The sequence below is a fragment of the Schistocerca gregaria genome, chromosome 5 (assembly GCF_023897955.1).
Source record: "Schistocerca gregaria isolate iqSchGreg1 chromosome 5, iqSchGreg1.2, whole genome shotgun sequence".
Classification (NCBI taxonomy): Eukaryota; Metazoa; Arthropoda; class Insecta; order Orthoptera; family Acrididae; genus Schistocerca; species Schistocerca gregaria.
The window spans coordinates 313214643-313238338 of NC_064924.1; the positions used below are offsets into that span (position 1 = coordinate 313214643).

At 43.4% G+C, this 23696-nt stretch overlaps 1 protein-coding gene across 2 annotated transcripts in view; it reads right to left on the reverse strand.

Moving 5' to 3' along the window:
- The window catches only part of LOC126272753 (uncharacterized), a 451358-nt gene that overhangs the window by 181521 nt on the left and 246141 nt on the right, over positions 1-23696 (reverse strand). Inside the window, exon 1 of one of the 2 annotated variants that reach the window (XM_049975857.1) lies at positions 17625-17696. The exons of the other annotated variant lie outside the window; for it this stretch is intronic. The gene's annotated coding sequence lies outside the window, so the exon portion shown is untranslated. Of the gene's footprint in view, positions 1-17624; positions 17697-23696 lie in introns of those variants that run through there. 2 annotated transcript variants of the gene reach the window in all.

Here is a 23696-nt window from a genome sequence, read left to right on the forward strand (position 1 = left end):
CAGTCTTTTCCAGGCCAGTCTCCTGAAAGATTTCGCCTAAACATCTTAAATGGACTACTCACTCGATTTACCAGTATTTACGTTTTAGATTTTTGAGTGCCAAGTTGTTGCTATCCATGTAATTTTTTTCCCTTCTGTTTATTTCTTTTTGTGCTATTTGAATATCCTGACACAGAACCAGTAAATCCTATGAAAGAACTGAAAAGTTACTAAGACAGTTCCTTCAGTTGTTTCAGTCTGTTTAGAGCAATGTTCCAAAATTTCTCCCCTGAATTTTTCCGAAGACTTTGATCCATTTAGTCTATCGCTAGGAATTGCATTGGTTTTATTTCATGATTTCGAAGAGACACTTAGAGGCCACTCTGTCATAAGCGTTTCTAAAATTTACAAGCTTAGGAACTACTTTTATATGGTGTCTGAGAATTAGTTTCAAACCTCAACAGTATATGAATGGAATATTTCATTGTATCGGGCACTTAAATAAAATGTGTATCGTTGACATGTTTGCAAATCTGACAGACCACTCTTGCGGGATTCACGGACTAACGTGATATAACTTTAAAAAGGCTTGTCGCTGCCAGAGTAGTATTTTGCCAGATTCCTTCTCACGAGTAAAACGACCTTGGCTGGAGAACAGCACCTGTTGGCGAATCCGGATTCTTGTCGTCCGGAGTCTGGCCACTGGCCACTGCCCACTGGCGAGACAAGTGTCCTTCCTTGGCCGGTGGAGAGCAGGGCCGCGAGCGGAGCGAGCAGGGCGCAGCTCAGCGGTGGCAATTGGGAGCCGCCGGGAACCTGTTCTGGCCGACCCAGGTGCGCTCCACTCTGCACGCACCGCGCCTCGGCGGCTGACCCACCCACTGCTGGACGCGCAGTGCGTCAGCTCGCGCAGACCACCGCAGCTCCTTGCACTCCGAGCGCTGCTGCCTCAGCGATGAAACCGTGTGCCCCACAGGAAACCATCTTCCTTCACCCCTTAGGGAAAGGCCATGTACAGCCATTCTGGTTTAGGTTTTTGCACACTGAAGAGCCAAAGAAACTGGTACACCTTCCTAATATGTAGAACACGCGTGACCACGCAAAAGTACCGCAACACGACGTGTCATGCACTCGACTGATGTCTGAAGTAGTGCTGGAGGTAACTGACACCACGAATCCTGAAGAGCTGTCCATAAATCCTCAAGAGTAGGAGGGAGTAGAGATCTTTTCCGAATAGCGCGTTGCAGTGCATCCGAAATATGTTCAATGACGTTCATGTCTGGGGAGTTAATTGGCTAACAGAAGTGTTTTACTGAGAAGAGTGTTCCTGGATCAACTCTGTAGCAATTCTGGACCTATGGCGTGTCGTATTGTCCTGCTCGAATTGCCAAAGTCCATGGAATGCACAATGGGCATGAATGGATGCAGGTGATCAGACAGGATGCTTACGAACGTGTCACCTGTCACAGTCGTATCTAGACGTATCAGGGATCCCACATCCAACTGTACGGGCCCCACACCATTACAGAGCCTGAACCACTTTGTATAGTCCCCAGCTGACGTGAGGAGTCCATGGATTCATGACGTTGTATCCATACCCGTCTACATCCATCATCTCGATACAATATGAAACGAGACACGTTCGGCCAGGCAACGTGTTTCCAGTCATCAACAATCAAATTTCTGCGTTGGCACACTCAGGCGAGGCATAAAGTTTTGTGTTGTGCACTCATCAAGGGTACACAAGTGGTCCCACTGCTCCGAACGCCCATATCGATGATGTTTCGTCGCAAGGTTCGCACGCTGACACTTGTTGATGGCCCGGCATTGAAATCTGCAGCAGTTAGCGGAAGGGTTGCACTTCTGTCACGTTGAACGGCTCTCTTCAGTCGTCGTTGGTCCCGTTCTTGCAGGATCTTCTTCCCGCCGCAGTGATGTCGGAGATTTGATGTTTTACCGGATTCCTGATAGTCACTATACACTCCTGAAGTAGTTTTACGGGAAAAATCCTCACTTTACCGTTACCTCGGAGATGCTGTGTCCCACCACTTTGTGCGCCGACTATAACAGCACGTTCGAACTCGCGTAAATATTGATAACCAGCCACTGGATCTAACAACTTGCCGTCTGAAATAAGCGTTGCCGACCGCAGCGCCGTATTCTGCCTTTCTCCGTATCTGTGTGTTTGAATCCGCATGCCTATACGAGTTTATTTGGCTCTTCAGTGTATTTTTCTAAATCAGTATCTAGTAATGCGATGACGATTCTGTAAAGAAAATATTAATTTTGTGCGTTAGCTCGCATCTCGGTATTCCGGTCGCAATAGCTTTATTTATCGATTCTCATTATTCTGTGTAGGTATTTGATTTTATATACTGTCATTTTGTCATTTGGAGGTAGTGAGTGGAGCTGTGAACGCTAGAAAATGGAGTGCCAAGTGGAGAAATCGGAACATTTACGACATATTTTTCTGTCTGAGCTCAGGACATGTGTGACAGCAGCAGATGCAGCCAGAAACATTTGCACGTAAGGCCACTGGACAGAGCTGCGCAAGAAAATGGTTTCTCGTTTTAAGGAACGTCGTTTTGACGTTAGTGACTCTCCACGTTCAGGAAGAGCTGCGGGTTCTGATGAAAACATTAACCCAAGTCAGTGTAGTCGAGAACAAGCAAATGTGATGTAGGAACAGTAATCATTCCACCGTCGTGCGACATTTGCATGAAATAGGGATGGTTCAAAAATCGGAACTATAGGTACAGCATGCTCTATGCCAAAAGCACTAAAATCAGGGGGCATTATATGTGCGTCTCTGCTTGCTCGTCATCATCTAGCTCGTGAACATCATCAACCATTCCTAACATGTATCGCTATTGGTGACGAGACATAACGTCTATATGCTAATAATGTAAGGAAAGAAATGGAATGTTAGAAGCCAAACAAAACACAATCTCACCATACAAGGATTTGCGCGCATCCGCAAAAGGTAATGTTATGCCTTTGGCGAGACAGTGTGATGTACTACGAATTGCTTCCCCCAGCTGTTACCCTCACTGCTGACATGTATTGTCAACAACTGCGACGTCTTGCAGACGCAGACCAAGAATAGCAACCAGGAACACTGCGCTAAATTATACTACTCCACGATAAGGGCCGCCCGCATTCTGCTAGAGTGACGAAAATCGCTATGCAGAAGTTGCATTGGAATGTATTCCACATGCACGTTTCTCACCTGATGTTTCGCCCTCAGATTTTCAGCTTTTTCGAACAGCCGTCAAGGAGCTTCCCTTCCGGAAGAAAATGCGCTCCTACCTTGGCTCACCGAGTTCTTCCCCTCAAAACTACGTTGTGTCTACTGTTGTGGAATCCAAAATTTATCCCAGGGTTGGCAGAAAGTTGTAAATGGTGAAGGAGAATACATTATTGGTCGCTGAAGTCTGTGATCTGTATCTATTGCGTTTACTAAACATATGGGGAAACGCTATTGACTTAGGGACGAATGCAATAGCAACTGTTATCAGACGAATTTTGGTTGTGTCTCTCACTCCCGACTCTTGACAGTAGGACAGACTGCTGTAGGACTTCACCTTTTGCAGCTAAATATCCCTTCTTCCTGGCAGTGGAGTGGAGGGGATCCCAATCTTGAAACCTTCGGGATATTTCCGCGTTCCAGCGTTAGCCTGACGACAAAGGGAGAGGCTGGAAAAGACAGGTGTGCGAAACTTAAGGTCGAAAGTAACTTTCGAGTGAATCTCTCTTCGAAGTAATATAATTTGCTGTGATTTTGAACATACATAGAGTTGCTACAGTACAATATGGAAAGTAACTGAAAAAAATACGCAAGAGACCAACAGGAATGACAGTTTCATACAGAGACAATAATTACACTGAAGTCAGCACAATTTATGATGATCCCTTGGACACTGCAAAAGGCGGAACTTGGGTCTTAATAGGGAGTGTGATTAACGCGGCTGGCAAAGCGTGCTTTGCAATGTGTTGGCACGCTGGCTGCGAGGTTGCTAAGAAGTTCTTGGGGTAAGGCGTACTATTCCTCCATCAGTACGGTTGTCGGTGCTTGTGGATAAGCATCAGTACCTCTTCCCAAACTCCCCCGCCCCCTCCCCCACGTTCTTGATGGGATTTAAGTCGGGGGAACGAGTAGGCCAGTCCATTCAACGAATACATTCTCGTTGCAAGAGCTCAAATGGTTCAAATGACAGTAGTATGGGACTCAACATCTGAGGTCATGAGTCCCCTAGACGTAGAACTACTTAAACAGAACTAACTTAAGGACATCACACACATCCCATGCCCGAGGCAGGATTCGAACCTGCGATCGTAGCAGCAGCGCGGTTCCGGACAGAAGCGCCTAGAACCGCTCGACCACAACGGCCGGCTGCCAAGAGCTCCTCCACCTGCGCTGTTCCACGGGGTCAAGCAGGATTATCAATAAAAATGAAAGCAAGGCCGAGTGCGCCCCACAATAGGTACACATCGTAAAGGCCTACAGTGCCACAATGACGCTGCCCAGTGTTACTGTATTCAAAGATTCGGATGTCAGTGCGCCCATGCAGCATTACGCCTTCCAATACTAACACCTGGACCATCAAACCGATCATGTTCCCGGGAGCAATACGTCTTACACCTCTCCTCATATCCAGCATTGTCGAACTTTATGTGGGAAGGCATAATGTTGCATAATGTTGCATTGGCGTAATCTTTGCACAGTCATCGGTCAACATTGTTATGACACTGTACCCATTTTCCTCCCCCTCCCTCGAGGGGTGTCCTTTCGGGGATGTATGGATGCATTCGGCCTCGATTTCATTTTAACGGTCGACAGTGTGCGAGCGCATGCAACGGCTTAGGTGAAGCAGCTCTTGTAACGAGGGTATATTTGGTGAACGGAGTGGGTCACCGTTGCCCCGACTTGAATCCCATCGACTGTCGGTGGGATGCGTTGCGGAAGTGCACCACGTCGAAGTCTACCAAACGACCACCCAGCAGGTGTCAACGGCGCATTTGGAGGAATGGAACGCACTGCCACAAGAACCCCTTACCAAGCTTGTGGCCAGCATGACATCATGTCGTACAGCGTGCACTGCCGTCCGTGGTGATCAGACACACTATTAATAACCACGTAATGCCCATGGGACCATAATTATTGTCTTTGAATACATGTGTCATTTCTGTTTGTCTCACTGCGTATTTCCTTCAGTTACCTTCTGTACTATAGTGTGGCAGTTATTTTCATGCGTAGTTCGAGTTTCATCGAGGGTTCCTACTTGGTAGTGATGTATCATCTGAAAGTTACTTTCCTCATATAAAGTTCTGTACACCAGAAGAATGGGACAATACTGTCAATCGTCCCAGAAGAAAGTTAATGTGCGAGTGTGCGCGTGGACTCCATTGATAAAGTTCTTCACGCTCGTCTACCCTGTGCAGCCTCCGTTTCTGGATAGTGACTGCACCTTACATTATTTGAACTTGGTTACTTTACTCAAGCCACAGTGTCCCTCCGCAGTTTTTGCGCACACAATACCTTCCGTTACCGCACTGACAATTTCCTGATGCCTCAGGATGAGTCCAACCAACAGATCCCTTCTGTAATCTAGTTGTCTCATATATTTTCCCTCCCCAAATCGATGCAGTACCTACTCATAAGTTAATCGACCTATCCATCTAATCTTTGACATTCCATAGCATCACATTTCTAAAGTTGAATCCCATTACTGTTCCAACTGCGTATCACCCACGATTGGCTTCCACATGAGATCACACTCCAAAAAATTTCCATTAGATGTTACCAAATTACTTTTTCTTCACAAATGCCTTCTTGCTATTGCCAGTCTGCATTTTATAACGTCTCTATTTCGGCGGTAGTCATTTACCTTGCTGCCCAAGTAGGAGAGCTGATCATCTACTTTTAGTGACTCATTTAATAAGCTAATTTCGTCAGCATCGACTGATGCGTCTAAATCCCATACGCTCTATTTTACTCTGGTTGATTTTCATTCCGATGAGCTGGTCTTCGAAGTCCTTTACCACCTCTTGGAGTTGATCTATAGAAGACTGCTGATGTATTACGTGCTTTGAAAGGAAGCAGAAAATATGCCTTCAAAACAGCTTATAAGATGAAAATAAAAGAAAAACAAGGGTAATATGTAGTCAAATGAACTCAGATGATACCGGGGGAAATAAATCGGAAAGTCACATACTGAAAGAAATAGCAAAATTTTAGTATCTGGACAACAAAGCAATCTTCAATGACGAAGGTAGGCATACTTTATGGCACAGATCGACTGAAGGATGGATCGGTTTGTAGAGCACGCTGAGACGTCTAGGAATCGTCAATATGGTAATGATCACGCACTAGTTAAGCAGTGATGTAGAGGGCACAGCCTAAATTACAGAGGGGAGCTGCACGAAACCAATTTTTCGGGCTGGAGACCAGAAGAAGAAACAACACTGTTTCATGTCCTTCGATCCGCTCACGCCGTGAACTCGGCCACATCTGCCATCGGCAGTATGTTTCTGGTAGGGCTTCAACTTGCACTACCCACAACACAAACGAGGTAATTGCTTTCTCTTTAGTTTTGGCGCAGGACGAATGCGTAAGGCCTTGTTCAAGAACTTCCGTGTCAATACTGCACAGCACTGAACTGCGCAAGCGGCCACAACGTATTTATTGAGAACCATTTACTTGTGGACGATATATTCAGAAATATAAAGGAGGGAAGTATGGTTCTCTGATTGCCTAGCATCGTTCCGTTAGCTTAGGCGAAAGGGCAAAGAACTTCAGCGATACAAACTCAACGCTGACGTAACACTGTGCGCATTACGTATCTGGGGGTCAACATGGGAGCCGTGCGGCTGTACCACAGCGGTATCTCTGTGTGTGCCTCCGCAGAGGCCGTGATGAAGGAAATACGAACAATGATTTGGGGACTTTCTTACTGCTACCAACTACAATATGAGCAGATGAGTATCTCGCAAGTTAGGTTATAGGAACTCCACAATTTCAGACACTCCTTACTTAAATACAGCGAAGAAGGATGCGTTGATTAAACTAAAGAAGGGACTGGTCTGCTAAAAATATCGTTGTGGTTATTGAACTCAAGTTTTCTATGCAATGTACGAATGAAAAGGATGAAAATGGATCACTATGTCTCGAAACAACTGAGCAAATGATTCAGTGAGGAATTTTCTTTCAATGTAATAATTTGCTTGAAGTTGCGGTAAATGAGGTGAAACATCTGTTTTTCACGAACGAAGTACATGGAACGACTACAATAATTACTCAACTTTCTCCTATGTTTCTTTCTGAGAAAGATAGATATAATTATTTCATTTGAAACTATGTCGTGAAATTGAGTGTAACACCTTGTAAAAGAGGAAGAAAGTAAGTACGCAGAAAAAGGGCTGCAAGTCGTTTACGTTTAGCTGTAGAGGTGTACCAAAAGCTGGTCGACCCAAAAAATTCACACATCTCATGACAGGTTCGCATCTGACACGATAAATAATACACATTTTGAGTTTAAGAGGAATAATTAATTTGGTAACAAATTGTGGAACGAAGGGTGCTAAGACTATGCCGAAAACAGTATGTGAGATCATTACTGTAGAATAATAAACTTACTGAGCTATTGCAAATAATTTCACAGACTTTGGGAACAGTTTTCCTCCCATTGAAACAAGGAAGAGCGCTGTACCGGCTAGTTCTCACGCACCCACACACTGAAAGCAAGTTGCGGCCATAGAGACTGTGCTGGCACACCTAATCGCTTTCTTGCGGCTGTTTATATAAAGACGTTGTACAACACCTGGTACGATCGTGACGACTCGACGAAGTGAAGTGAGCGGCCTTTCAAGGTATAGATTATTTTTGCCTGTTTCTGCTGTGCGCGAAAGCGTTATCTTTTCTTTTATTTTTCATTTTGATGACCAGATGGAGAAGTCAGCTGATGTATTATTACGTGGATAACTATTTATTCTCCGTTTTGAAATTAATTCGAAATAACTTAATTTGATTACCCTTTATCACAATAATCCATTTCGTAGCTCTGATATCAACATCAGCAAGTTATGTTGTTTTTTCTTTAGCGTTCTGTTAAGATGAATAATTTTTAGAGACTATTTATTTGCTTGTATATTAGAGTAGTTCGTATTGCATCCAGCGATGATCCCTCGCAAATCAATTTTCTTTGTGTTATTACCACGTGACAGTGCACGGAAACACGATATAGAAAACCGTCTAGCGCCACAAACCGCCAAATTATACGCCTGATTTGACGTGTATAGGTAATGTGAGAGCACCTGAAACTGCAGATGGTTCGGTACATCAAAATAAATTACTCAACAGGATCACTTTTTTTCTTTTTGGTTGGTTAATATACGTAAATTTCTTTACTTGGCATTACACTGAAGCCGGTATGGTTTGTTAATATATCATATGTGTTTATTAAAACCATAAGTGTTCTCTTGTGGAGAGAAATAGAACGGTGAATCCTTGGCGATGATGCCATGTTTAAAAAACTGACGAATTTAAAGAAACTAGTTTCGGTAGTCAGAAATGTTACCATGATATACACACAAGATAAGAGTCTCCCGAAACAGTTATCGAAAACCGTTTCAAAATTTCGATCACTTTTGAAATATTACATGGGCGACTGTAAAGGCCAAGGAAGAAAATAGCACACGGATTCCATTGTGCCTGGTGGGCTATTCATCGTTAAGAAGTAATGATGTACTTCACAGCATACAATTACCTTCTAATAGCCGCAATAAAAGCTGCAGCCGACGTAAGTTGTAAATCATGGATGTCATCGAAGTTTTAACGAACATTCCCAGAAAGCTATTTCCCCTTTATGGGAGAAACACATTTTTAATGAAATGTGGTATCTTCTTTTGTTCAAATTATATATGAAAACTAACGCTTATCTGTTATTGATAAAGTGTAAAATTACCGAAAGAGTTCACCTTCAATGTCTATAAAGGATTATTTACGTGGTGTCTTTTATAAGTATCAGTTAATACCTTAAGGAATTTTTTTCGTGTGTCTCCTTGGTTATCTGTCAGCTTACTTGTCCATCTACAGAAGTTGCGTCGCAGCTACGGACTCTTACATCCCGTGAAAACTTTGGCGAACAAATGGAATATTTTATTCGGAACGTAAGTACTCGCTACAGTTGTCATAAATAAATTCGCCAGAGGCGAGGGGTACAATATGAGTTACGGTTGTGACGAACTATGTACTTTACCTGGTGGAATGACAGGCGATCACTCAATATGACCTATTTGCCACAGCCTGTAGGGAAGGGAAGTTAAGGACATATAGTACTTCAGTTTTATTTAATAAGGTATTGTGGTACTAGCTCGAAAAGGCTGCTGAATTTAGTTAGTTTTCTTTATTTAACAACATTAAATTACTAGATAAAAAGTTGTTTCAAGACCATTCAAAATTCTAGCTTGAATCGATCAACACAAAAGTTTTTTTTTTTAAAAGACATGAAATCGTTTTCGATCCAGAGTACATGATCACAGATTTACAGCTCCCGTCTGCTTAAATACTGTACGTTGGTTGAGCGTTAGTTTCATGACAGGAAGTGGTCGTTGTGAGGCTAATATTCGAGGTTTCTCGCTTGTGAGTGTATTTGAGAGCCTTCAGTTCGAATTTCACAATGTTCAACTGATTCGAGTGATTAAAGCCGAATGTACGAGTAACATCTATGTATATTAACTGCGTACGCACTTTATAAATGTCTATACTGACCATATTGCTTAAGTAACTATCGTTTATCGAACAGGTCGTTGCGGCAATACGGATAAACTCTCATTCTTCACAATAATGCAATATTAATTTGTTCATTATTTCATGCATCGAGCTATGCATATCACGCCATCGATAAGAGCCCTTTGGGATGTGTAATGAGTTACTGTTTGAGTAAGTAAGGGGATGCAGCAATGGGAAAATAATTATGTAGTAACAACTAGACGATAATTGATGGGTAAATGTGAAAAAGTGACTGTACAGAGGAGGCTTTGAAAAGAAAAAAACTGGGTCAGAATTATTGATTTACATAGTAAATCAGCACCCCGCAATGAAGAGGTAAACATTCAGAACCCGGTGTAGTTGGTGCTCAGTGGTTGGCCAGAGGGGGGAGGGGGAGGGAATCTGCAGCTCGTAACAGCATGATAGCTTGTGTAGCGTTGAAACGGAATGTTAACTGAGCGCAAGTGCATCTTAGACAAGAATAAACAAGTGAAGTCTGTTATCTAGTTTCAGAAATCAAACATGGCAGTCACCTGAAGAGTTTTTCCAGGTGTGTATTTATTTACAATCGCGTTATCAGCTATTGAGCCATTCTGAAGTAACAACTGTAACAATGGAAGTTGATAAAAGACCATTAAAATTTCAAGAAAATATTTTGTTTTGAAAAATTTGTAAAAGCTATTTTTTTCTTTTTTGTTTTAGGTATACCATTTCCTACCTCACCGAAGTGCATCAATGCATATGCGTTCCTACTAAGAGGATGTAGTTCTCCTGTCAACTATGTCAATACTTTTTGTATACATTCTAGGACTCGTCGTCATCTATATAAAAGTATTAACTTATCCTTTTTTTATTAATGCTAAGCAATTTCAGTTTTCTAGTGATACAGAAGTTTAAATCAAAAATATTTAATGTATACACCGAACTTACTTCAGTAGTATCCAAGCAAAATTCATTCACCTCACACGTAATTTTCCGACGTAAACAAAGACGTCAGTCGGCAACATGGCGGATACACGCTGTTTTTGCGTAGGAGAAGTGTTTGTGGCACGATAATACATGCGAAAAATTGGAGCAAAAACAAGCAGAGTAGGAAGTGATCTGACGAGCGATATGTTGTACATATACAACTCGCGAAGTGCAGTAGTTTGACATAATTGGTTTTTGCACAGGGCAGGTGCAGCATTCAAATCGCAATCGATGTTTTAACAATTTAATAACTAAAGATTTATATGTACATTTAAGATAGGCAGTAGCCCGAAACGTCTACTGGCGCAAATACGTAAAAATGTGACTGTTTGCTGCATTTCTTAAAATTTTGTGAAGAAGGGCACAACACTTCATTAAAAACCAGAAAATTACGCAGAAGTAAATATTTTAGCATGGTAATACGTTTACATCTTAACGTCACGTCTTACACATTATTTGAAATTATTTTCTGCAATAAGTTGAGTGAATTCGTTCTTGTCGACTTCGTCTGACAATCTCGTCGTATTTAATGAAGTGCTACATCCTTTCGTATACACAAGGACGATTTCTATTCAGTGAAGCATATGAAGTATTATCGCGTGGTTGTCGCGGGTACTACGCCCTCTTAAAGGATTGATGCAGTTCACTCTAAGGTAGGAAGTGGTACAACTTACTAAAATAAAATTTAATTTTTACAGATTTTTGGGAACAGTGTTTCCCTAAAACTGAAATGGTCTTTTAGCAATTGATGTAGTTACAGCTGCTACATGAGACTGTCACGGTAGCCGAAATCGTTATCGTAAATAAGTAAACATGTTTAATAATAGTTCAAGCGAAAAAAGCTGTCATTTCTAAAATATTTGGAACTGTCGACGCAGATAACAAGAAAATAAATTGCATGTATTCCGGCGGTAGAGGTTCATACAGTATGCATAGAATATGACCGAGAAAGGTTTTAGTGAGTTGGCATGGTCGAATGGTTATATATAGTACTCTGCTAACACTGACTGCAAATACTTTATACATGCATATATCAACAGTTTAAGGGGGGTGGGGGGGTGGGGGGGGGTAGGACGTCAAACGGACCGACTTGGAGCAGGAGAGGCACCACAGGACATTTTAATTTCCACTCTCCATACTTTTACAAATAAATTCATAAATCTTTGTCTGCATGACCAGGAGGCATTCAGAATTCACACTCATAGCAGTGGAAGTTCGAGAACATAGCGAAGTAATTTTTTTACATGTGAAATTTCATCATTTTTTCACTTACTAATGGCAGCATTTGTTGCTATAGGTACAGTTTTCTTCATAAGTAAGAGAGATGGTTCGATGAATTTTGCACAGCATACAAACCATACTTACAGGTGTATGAAACTCTAGAATTTTCCAAATCTATTAAAAACTGTGGTAAAAATTGAGGTAATTAACTACAAAATTTGTGTTTTTTTCTAAACATGAAGTTTAAAATACAACAGATCATTCGTTTTTCCATAAATTAAATAAACTCTAGGGTTTCAGACAGCTGTAAGTATCGTATGTATGCTGTGCTAAATTCAAAGAATCTCTCTAACTTACAAAGAAAAGTGAACCTATAGCAACAAATGCAGACACTAGTAGGCGAAAAAATGATGAAAATTTCATACGTAAAAAAAATTATTTTGTTATGTTTTTCGAACTTCCACTGCAATGAGTAAATCCTGAATCCTTCCTGGAGATGCTGACAAAGTTTTATGAATGTATTTGTAAACGTATAGACACTAGAAATTAAAATGTCCTGTGATGTCTCTCCTGCTCCAAGTCGGCCCGTTTGACGTCCCGCCCCCCTTAAGTCTCTGTTCTCAGATCGGACTCGGAATAACGCAGTTGTATATGAAACGGACTGCGGACCGCGACTTACAGGTAGGTGTGGAGCGCCGCGTCGCCGCCTGCACCAGCGCCGCCGGCCTCCATTGGCACGGCGCCCCGGCGCGCCATGATCGCCCCCATGCCGCGGCGTCCTCCCCGACTGGTAGACGTAACAAAGCGTCGCAGCAGCGGCCGCCTGCGCGGTGCACAGGCCGAGGCCTCGACTCGTTACGTCCCACTTCTCTTATCAGCGTTTTTCTCGTAGCCTCCTGCCTTATCAGGGACGTCGTGTTATTAATTATGACGTATGGCTTATTTTTGACTTCATTAATGCTGGCTTATCTTCTGCTTTTACAGAATGGCACTACGGCTCTTTTCGCCATTACCGTTTAGAAATGTGCATCAATACAAGTAAAAAAAAAAAGTGCTCCTGCTAGCTAAGAACTTCGTTACTTCCGAAACGGGGTCTTTCAGTTTTCTACAGGAACATACGTAAATTTACGTGAGTTATTACTCTTCCCTAGGACGAAGAAGTATGTAAAAACTCATATCATACACCTTTCACTCTTCCTCCGCAGTTCGAAATGGATTGAACTCATTTCAATACAAAATACGGTGTATCACTCTGCTAGCATTCTAGAGGCGCTACAAACCCTATCAAAGATATGAGTATCCCAATCGTGCATATCATTTACAGTGTTTAATTTAGTTCCATGAACAAAATATTTATCATGTGACCGCAACAAAAACATCGATTTGCAGAGGTTGACTGAAATTGTCAGTCGTGACACATGCTCAGCGCAGACTGTGCATGGAACATGTTTCGTACAGACCATGTGAATGGCGGCGCTCATCTAGATAGAAAACGGCTGGTGCTACAGCATTCAAAATGATCCTATAGGGTATGTTATATGTAGTAACAGGAAACTAAAATAAAGCGTCTTATGAATAGACAATCACACATCACCTGTAAGTAACGTCCAATACCCTTCAGCACTACTCTTGACCATATTGTTTACAACAGCACCCACGTACCCTACACACCCGCAGTCCATGCGAGGGAATAACGAGGTAGCGATGGAACCATTTTTCCATTCATTTTGAAGGGAAGCAGAAGAAACTTCAGAACCAGGCCTTTTCCTCGGATGAAAAATCCTGATGAGCTATCCGTCGCTCATATGCACACTAATAATGATTAAAATACGCCGTTGTAAAGACACTAGCGCGGATTTTTACGTTTTTTTTTTACAGATGGCTGAAATTTGCGGCAACCATATACACAAATTAGAAAAATATGTAAGAATCTGCCAACCGGTTGTATAAGTTTTCTATATACCTTGACCAGGTTTCGTCACCTGTAAGGGTGACTTCATCAGAAGGTAAGGTAATTACATGAAGAACATATCGTCAAAGATGTACAGTGATTTAAGAGCTGAGTTGCTCAAGTTATACATTAAAATATAAGACATAATGTTCTTCAAAAAGTCAAATATTAAAACATAAGTAACACCGGTGTGGTGTGAGGAGACTTTGAATTTTAGAACATTATGTCTTAGATTCTAATGTATGACTTTAGCAACTCAGCTCTTAAATCTCTGTACATCTTTGACGATATGTTCTTCATGTAATTACCTTACCTTCTGATGATGTCACCCTTAGAGGTGACGAAACGTGGTCAAGGTATATAGAAAACCTATACAACCGGTTGGCAGATTTTTACGTATTTTTCAGATCTTACTGTCCTAAGTTGCTAATTAATACGTAGTATGATTACCGTCAAGACACCACCACCTTCAATTTTCGATGCATAAGAAAACCACCTCTCTCTCTCTCTCTCTCTCTCTCTCTCTCTCTCTCTCTCTCTCTCTCTCTCTCTCTCTCTCTGTGAATTCATGAAGTAAGTTACGCATCATTACGGGAGGGTAAGTAACTTTTGTTGAATGTTGTGCTACACTTCAAAATGACACACATTCACGACATTATTTTTCAGTTAAATCACCGTGCGTCTGCAAACAACGATCGCAACGAAACTTCCTGGCGGATCGAAATTGTGTACCGGGCCTGGACTTTGCCTTCCGCGGGCAGCGGCTCTACTACCTGAGTTACCCAAGAACGACGGAAGACCCGTACTCATACCTGTTTTTTCACCAGTCCAAACTGTACGGAAGTTCTCCTGTGTAACATGCTTCACTGGTACTCTTGGACAAAAGGAGTTTCTTGTCAACGCACACTCCACTTCAGAGTAAAAGTTCATTCTGGAAACTATTCCCCAGGCTGTGACGAAACCACGAAACCATGAATCTGCAATACCCCTTCTTTCCATCAGTGCTAATCCCTCTAGTTGCACTAGGGAACTTCTTTGAGGTTTAGATGGAAGGACAAAAACAGTTAGCTATCTTTACACACACGAAGTTTTGAATGCTAGCGACAAGGGTTTTCAAACTGATTCTATATTTATAGATTTCCAAAAGGCATTTGATACTGTGACACACAGGCGGCTTGTAATGAAATTGAATGCTTATGGAATATCGTCTCAGTTATGTGACTGGATTCGTGATTTCCTGTCGGAGAGGTCACAGTTCATAGTAATTGACGGAAAATCATCGAGTAAAACAGAAGTGATTTCTGGCGTTCCCCAAGGTAGTGTTATGGGCCTCCTGTTGTCCATATCTATATAAACGATTTATGAGACAATCTGATCAGCCATCTTAGATTGCGCGCAGATGATGCTGTTTATTGTCTAGTAAACTCATAAGGAGATCAAAACAAATTGCAGAACGATTTTGAAAATATGTCTGTACGGTGTGAAAATTGGCAATTGACCCAAAATGATGAAGAGAGTGAGGTGATCCACATGAGTGCTGAAAGAAATCCATTAAACTTCGGATAATCACAAAAGAGTCGAATCTAGAGGCTCTAAATTGAACTAACTGCAGTTTAAAACACCTTAAATTGGAAAGAACGCGAAGAAAATGTAGTGGCGAAGGGGAATCAAAGACTGCAATTTATTGGTAGAACATTTGGAAGATGCAACAGATCTACTAAAGAGACTGCCTGCACTACGCTTGTTCGGCCTCTTTTTGGAGTATGCTGTGCGGTCTGCGTTCCTTACCAGAGAGGATTAACGGAGTTGGAAGAGGAGGAGGAGGAGGAGGAGGAGGAGGAGGAGGTTAGAGTTTAACGTCCCGTCGACAACGAGGTCATTAGAGACGGAGCGCAAGCTCAGGGTAAGGAAGGATGGGGAAGGAAATCGGCCGTGCCCTTTTAAAGGAACCGGCATTTGCCTGAAGCGATTTGGGGAAATCACGCAAAACCTAAATCAGGATGGCCGGAGACGGGATTTAACCGTCGTCCTCCCGAATGCGAGTCCAGTGTGCGCCACGGATTAACGGAGAACATCGAGAAAGTTCAAAGAAGAGCAGCACGTTTTGCATTATTTTGCATTATCACGGAATAGGGGAGAAAGTATCACGGACACGATACAGGGTTTGGGATGGACACCATTAAAACGAAGGGATTTTTCGTTGAGGCGGAATCTTCTCACGAAATTTCCATCACCAACTTTCTCCTGCGAATGCGAAAATATTTTGTTGGCCCCGACAGAGAGAAAAGATTATCATAATAAAACAAGCGAAATCAGATGTCCCACGGAAAGATGTGTGTCCGTTGAAACTTCCTGGCAGATTAAAACTGTGTGCCGGACCGATTCTCGAACTCGGGACCTATGCCTATCGCGGGCAAGTGCTCTAACAACTGAGCTACGCAAGCACGACTCACGCCCCGTCCTCAAGGCTTTACTTCTGCCAGTACCTCATCTCCTACCTTCCAAACTTTACAGAAGCTCTTCTGCGAACCAGTTTTAATCTGTCAGGAAGTTTCATATCCCGCACAGTGCGCTGCTGAGAGAAAATCTCATTCTGGATATGTGTCCGTTGTTTCCGAGCGCTGTTCCAGAGTGGAACAGCGAAGTATTGTGACGGTGTTCAAAAATGGTTCAAATGGCTCTGAGCACTATGGGACTCAACATTTGTGGTCGTCAGTCCCCTAGGTCTTAGAACTACTTAAACCTAACTAACCTAAGGACTTCACACACATCCATGCCCGAGGCAGGATTCGAACCTGCGACCGCAGAGTATACTGATATGCAGAGTATACATGTAGATGCAGCTGTAAAGCTGGGAGGACGGGTCGTCGGTCGTCGTTGGGTAGTTCAGGTGGATGAGCATTTACCCACGAAAGGCAAAGGCCCACGGTTCGAGTCCCAGTCAGACACACACTGTGAATCTGTCAGGAAGTTTCACATCAGCGTGCACTCCGCTGCAGAGCGAAAAATTCATTCGAGGACCGCTTTGAGAACGTCTTCATTGTTTGAAAATCTGCGATTGCTACGAATCGTTTCCTTCATTGCTTGGCATCTGTGGTCGATGTTGATAGATACCGTTCCTTACCTATGATCGCCACCCTCGCCTGTGCGGTCATGGTCCCATTCTTGGCACACTCTGCGGCTGGACGTGACATTCCATTTTAACCACATACCGCCAGAATTTCACAGTTAATCTGTGCGCAATGTGTACGTTTTGCCCACAAGAATCGTACCGTCTCTGGTAGAGCAACTGTCTAGTCAGTTCCCACTTCGCACAGCGTTCACTGCCACATTATTAGCCGTACCGCAGCAGAACTAGGTGTGCAGGAAAGCCGGAACACGTACCCCTTTCTGACGATGTGCCTCTCTTGTTGGTGTTTGCCTGGGATGACGCGCGCAACTTACTTTATGAGGTCCCCTAGTACGAGAGGCAGACTGCTAGGACGAAAAGAAAATTACTTTGCTGGCACAAAAGAAAACTTCTGTCCGATCACCGAAAACAAACTGGGGTACTGTGTGGCGGGCAGCCGGCACGCTATTGACGGGGGCACCTGTCTATGCATCAGGCACGGCCACAAAGGGCTGGTGATAATTATGTGGCGGGAGCGCAACATGTTGCCGCTGGCGAGGCGGCAGCTGGCGCCCGCCATATGTGCAGGACACACACACACACACACACACACACACACCACACACCTGTTGTCTGTCCGCCGCACAGCTATTGCAGTCCACCCACGTCAGTCCTCTGGCACGGCCGAGCGGGAATGTTGTCTCTGCAGATGAACCATCTTCATGCAGGCAGCAGACTTACCTGGGAAAAGAAAGAATGCTGTCAGTTGTAGCAAAGATCTTATCAGCAGCACAAAACTTCTTTCATTACATACTATGTGTTATGAAAGTTCTATTACGACATTAAATGGCTGATATATGAAGCAATATGACAGTTCAGTTACGTGTTGAAGTCTCGTCACCACATTTAGTTGTGGTGCTAGTGGCTCATACGTGTAGTTCTGAGGGAGTACAGTGCGAATGGGTGATACTGAATCTATCCATGAAAACAACATTTTGCTTTCATCTACAGTGAGTCCAAAAATTATTCATCTAGCAGCATATCTTTTAGAAAATACAGTCTGTGTAACATGGCAAGTATAGAAAATCTGAAGAGCCAGTCACGTTAGAAGTACCTCGGTGAGTCATTTTTGTTGAAAAGCAAGGAAAGAAATGCATTAAAATCGACAGCAAGGTTAACAAAATAGAAAATGTAATACAAGAGCTAGTTCATAAAGTATTCGTCCACCATCTGAACATGCCGAAACTCTGTGAGCAGCGATTAAACTATAATGCTGACCCACGGCACACACTTAGAGTCAACGGCGCTAATAGAGTGCAATTAGCGCCATGGGCCGTAAGAGTAGTGAGACGACGCTGCTCGAAAGGAAAAGTATTCTGCCCTTACATAATGAGTGAGAATCTTCTTACGAGATTGATAAAGTAGTCGGTAGATCTAGATCGACAGTTCAGTCGATAATAGATCGATTTTGCGCAATAGAATCATTAAGAAACCAACCACGTACCGGACGCCCTCACACTTTGACTGATGCAGACGTGAGACTTATCATGAGGGAAATGAAGAAAATACCTAAAATCAGCGCTCGTAAATTGGCTGGGGAGTTGGAGTCTAGGGGGAAGAAGGTATGTGCCAACGCAATCAGAAACACCTTCAAAACGTATGGGTATCACGGCCGGGTAGCGCGCAAGAAATTTTGGGTCAGTGAACAGAATCGAAAGATGGGACATAGATTCAAAAAGGAAGACTTCTGGAATAGAGTAATATTCTGATGAGAGTAAATGTATCGTATTCGGGTCGGATGGCAGATGTATCCACGCAATCTTCTGCCAACTGTTAAACACAGTGGTGGCTACCTGATGGTGTGAGGCTGTATGAGAGCTGCAGGTGTTAGAAAATTGCATTTCATAGAAGGTAAAATGGATCACTGAACTTCTTCAGTGTGTTCTATTATCCGACCCTGTGCGGATCCCAAAGACTCCAGCAATACTCAATAATAGATCACACTAGCGTCCTATATGCGGTCTCCTTTACAAATGCACCACGGTTTCCCAAATTTCTCCCAATGAACCAAAGTCGACCACTCGCGTTCCGTACCGCTATCCTCACACGCTCGTTCCATTTCGTATCGCTCTGCATCATTACGACTTTCATTTTTCTTACGTTTAGAGCTAGCTGCCATTCATCACACCAACTAGAAATCTTATCAAGTCACCTTCTATCCTCCTGCAGACACTCTACTTCGACACCTGTCGGTACGCCACAGGAACATCAGCAAACAATTGCAGGTTGCAGCTCATTCTGTCCGCCATATCATTTATATATTTAGGAAGTAATACCGATGCTATCACACTTCCCTGGGGCACTACTGAACAATATACTGAGTTCTGTTACTTAAGAAGTGTTAGAGCCAATCACGTATCAAGGAACCTATCCCATGCGGTCGTGGCTCAGTTCACGGTCTGCAGTGGGCATCGCGCCAAATCCTTTTCGGAAATCAAGAAATATGGGATCTGCTTGTCGCCCTTTATCCATAGTTCGCAGTGCATCATGTGAGAAAAGGGCAAGCTGCGTCGCATCAGCGATGCTTTCGAAGAACGTGCTGATTCGTGGACACAAGTTTCTCGGTCTCAAGGAAGTTTATTATATTTGAACCGAGAATACAGGGTGCGGCGCTAAAATCCGGACAAATTTCAATTTGAATTTCCTGCGGCCGGAGGTCGCAATTGGCGTCCTTGAAAGCCATAGGCATCTAGTAAACGGTCACGACCTCAAAATAACCGAGATTTTACGGACAAATGCGGAGTACAACCGAAGAGCTACGATTATCCTAAGTATTCGCTCTGGACGTTCGCCCACTGCAATAGTTCGATTCTTCGGGTACCTTCCCCAGACTTTTCCGAAGTTTCGGACATTCTTACTAAATTTCTGCGTATGTTACCCGCAACTATTCCGCCAACAGGCTTGCTTCGGCATGACGAAATGAAAATCCACAGGTTGCACGGTTTTGAGTAAATGGAAGCTGGCCGTAGCGACGAAAGAATCCATTGTGTTGTAAACTGGAAGTTACGACCCTATTCTGAATTGTAAAGGAGTTATTTTATTAAATGTTATGTACTGAGAACCTAGTATCCGACAGGTCATTGCGAGATTCACGCATGTTATTCTTGCCTTGTGGACCGATCTGGCTTTGTAAGTTAATTCCATCGTTTTAGTAACAATATATCTGTAATTACTGAACTTCTTTCTGAATTAATTCTGCCTAAATCCAGTCGCTTCCTTGTCGCTTGTACGTGATAATATGCCATGCTACTGCACCGCCATGTCCCTTTTAACTTGTTAATTCTAATCACGGACCTCGAGTATCCTCATACCTGCGGCCACTCACTGAGTTAAGGTCGCAAGTGCTTAACATCGCCGGCCGCGGTGGTCTAGCGGTTCTAGGCGCTCAGTCCGGAACCGCGCGACTGCTACGGTTGCAGGTTCGAATCCTGCCTCGGGCATGGATGTGTGTGATGTCCTTAGGTTAGGTAGGTTTAAGTAGTTCTAAGTTCTAGGGGACTGAAGACCACAGATGTTAAGTCCCATAGTGCTCAGAGCCATTTGAACCATTTGAAGCTTAACATTAGAAATCATTTTCTGCTGATACGAAATTAGGTTGCAGAGCCTAAAGGAACGTCGGCGACTGAACTTACGGCGATCGGTGCTGATTTAAATGTGCTGTGACGTAATCTGGCATCTTACTCAAACATTAAAAGCACTTCATATTATTAAATTGTGTGCTAATAATGCTGTATCAACTATTTTTTCATGTTTAGCGTTCATGATTGATTACATGTTTGAGGACGCTATAAGCAAAAGGCATATATATATATATATATATATATATATATATATATATATATATATATATATATATATATATATATATGAGAGAGAGAGAGAGAGAGAGAGAGAGAGAGAGAGAGGAGAGCGGGCGGGGGGGGGGGGGGTGAAGAGACTTTTCCGGTAATAATTGTGTGTCAGACTGCATTTCCATTAATATTCTGGGGCTTAGGTTCATATTTAATTCACAGCTCAAACATCAGTGCTTCCCATCCACTGCTCACGACAGTAATTCAGTTTTCTACAAACACCCACACACACACACACTTCCAAGGTGCAGAAGTTTGATGATCAGTGACTGAACGTAACAATGGCTCGTCGCTTAACCGGTCATATGCCGTTGATGACAATTTGGTTTATTGCTAGGGTTCGAGCTGAGTACCTCCAAATCAAGTGCCGCTGTAAAGGCTTGTGTTAGCTACTTCGTTATGGTGGCGGATACTGTGATAAATATATGGTACATTAGTGATTCTAAGCAACAAGAACACCAAAACTCGACGGAGTAGGGAATGGGCAGAGCGGCTACAATATGAAACCGGAACGAAAAGCGTCCCCCATTAGGAGCAGTTGATTGCCTCACGTGAGCATCCTTTGTCGGCGGCCCCAGGCGTAGTTCACAGTGGCAGTGGACGGCGCTAGGCAAACATAAAGCCAGCCCGCCCGTGGCCTGCTTTACGAGAACGTAATGGCTCGGTGGGCAGCCACGGGCGGCCCCGAAGATAAACGGCTGTGGCGCCGGCTTTAATTACACCTGCCGTCCATGTAGCTTTCCTATCCTCTCAGTGGCCAAGTTCATCTGAGGTCGCTAAGCATCTTTCATATAACGTTTCATGACAAGAGACGGTGCTTTTCGCGGATAAGGTTGCCAGTGGCTAAGCAAAAATGACTGACAAAAAGCGAAGTACTCATGCGATAAAAATACACACTGTTCATGAAGATTAACTTAACTGAGTTTCCCTCCGCTCCTTCAGTTAAGGATGCTTTTTTAAAGCTTTTGAATCGGGCAGCTTCCACTGCACAGCAAGCTCGTCTTTAGAAGGCAGGAATTTATAGGCACCTTATTATACCAGGTGATCAGAAAGTCAATATAAATTTGAAAACTTAATAAACCACGGGATAATGTAGATAGAGATGTAAAAATTGACACACATGCTTGGAATGACATGAGGTTTTATTAGAACAAAAAAAAGAAGAATTTCTTGACGCATGAAACATCTCTTGCGCCCGTCGTTGGTGATGACCGTGTGCTCAGCCGCCACTTTCGTCATGCTTGGCCTCCTAGGTCCCCAGACCTCAGTCCGTGCGATTATTGGCTTTGTAGTTACCTGAAGTCGCAAGTGTATCGTGATCGTCCGACCTCTCTAGTGATGCTGAAAGACAACATCCGACGCCAATGCCTCACCGTAACTCCGGACATGCCTTACAGTGCTGTTCACAACATTATTCCTCGACTACAGCTATTGTTGAGGAATGATTGTGGACAGATTGAGCATTTCCTGGAAAGATCATCATCTCTGGTTTGTCTTAGTTTGTTATGCTAATTATTGCTATTCTGATCAGATGAAGCGCTATCTGTCGTACATTTTGTGAACTTTTGTATTTTTTGGTTCTAATAAAACGCCATGTCATTCCAAGCATGTGTGTCAATTTGTACCTCTCTAAACTACATTATTCCGTGATTTATTCAGTTTTCAAATGTATACTGACTTTTTGATCAGACGTAGTGGAAGGAGTTTTTTTTATTTTTTTATATGTTAAATTACGAACTGACCGATCGCACTATCAATACAAAACATCAGATCTAATGATATAATGTACTAATGTATCTGTATGTGTCTACGTGCGCGTGGCTGAAGGAGCTGGGGGTTGATGAATGGTGTTTGGGGCGTGGGGGGGGGGGGGGGGGGGGGTCGCAGAGACGAGTCTCCTGGGCACGTGGCACTGCAGTGACCCAAGCAGCGGCGCGCCTCAGTGCGACAGAAATACCCGGCAGAACGGCGGCGGCGGCAGCCCGGTGCCGTCTTCCTGTCCTGTTGCATTCCTGGCGGGGCAGACACCCAGACGTCCGCGACCGCCGATGCCTTAACGACCCTGTCTGGGCTGACACCAGCTCGATCCGCCCAGAACAGTTCAGCCGCGTCGGAGGTGGTCTGGGATGCTGAACCTCGCAGCTCAGCAGCTGGTCCGTGGCTCTCGTATTTAGGTAGTCATCGACCAGTCCAGTTTCTCCTTCCCAAAGCGAAGTATCCAATAAAGAGGGGCAGATTCGATGTGATTTTATAGCCGAGGTGCAGGGAAATCAAATGGAAATGATACGTGATATTTTGTTAACCCATTAACTTATTTATTACACGAATATGTACCGGGTAGTTATAATTAACGTCTCCCTATTTGACAGGCTATAGCACGGAAACTAATTACCGTACGAGTACCAAACTTAATAGCATTAATATCCAGAGTAACGGTTCATTATTTCAATGCATCACAGCCCCATCGTCCAGTTCCAACTATGAACACCAAGTGCGGTGATCAGTCATCCTAATTCACAGACACTCACACCTGACCAGTCGCAGTGCACTTGTTGACGTTGTAAGTAGGCTCTTTAGGTTTTTATGTTGGTAACGCTACGTGCGCTCTGTATGAAAATCACTGGCTGTTCTGTGTGAAGTCTGTGGCTGGGTGGCATTGTTGTAATATTCGCTATTGTAGTGTTGGGCTGTTGGCTGTTAACAGCGCGTAGCGTTGAGCAGTTGGAGGTGAGCCGCCAGCAGTGGTGGATGTGGGGAGTAAGATGGAGTTTTGCGAGCGGATGATCT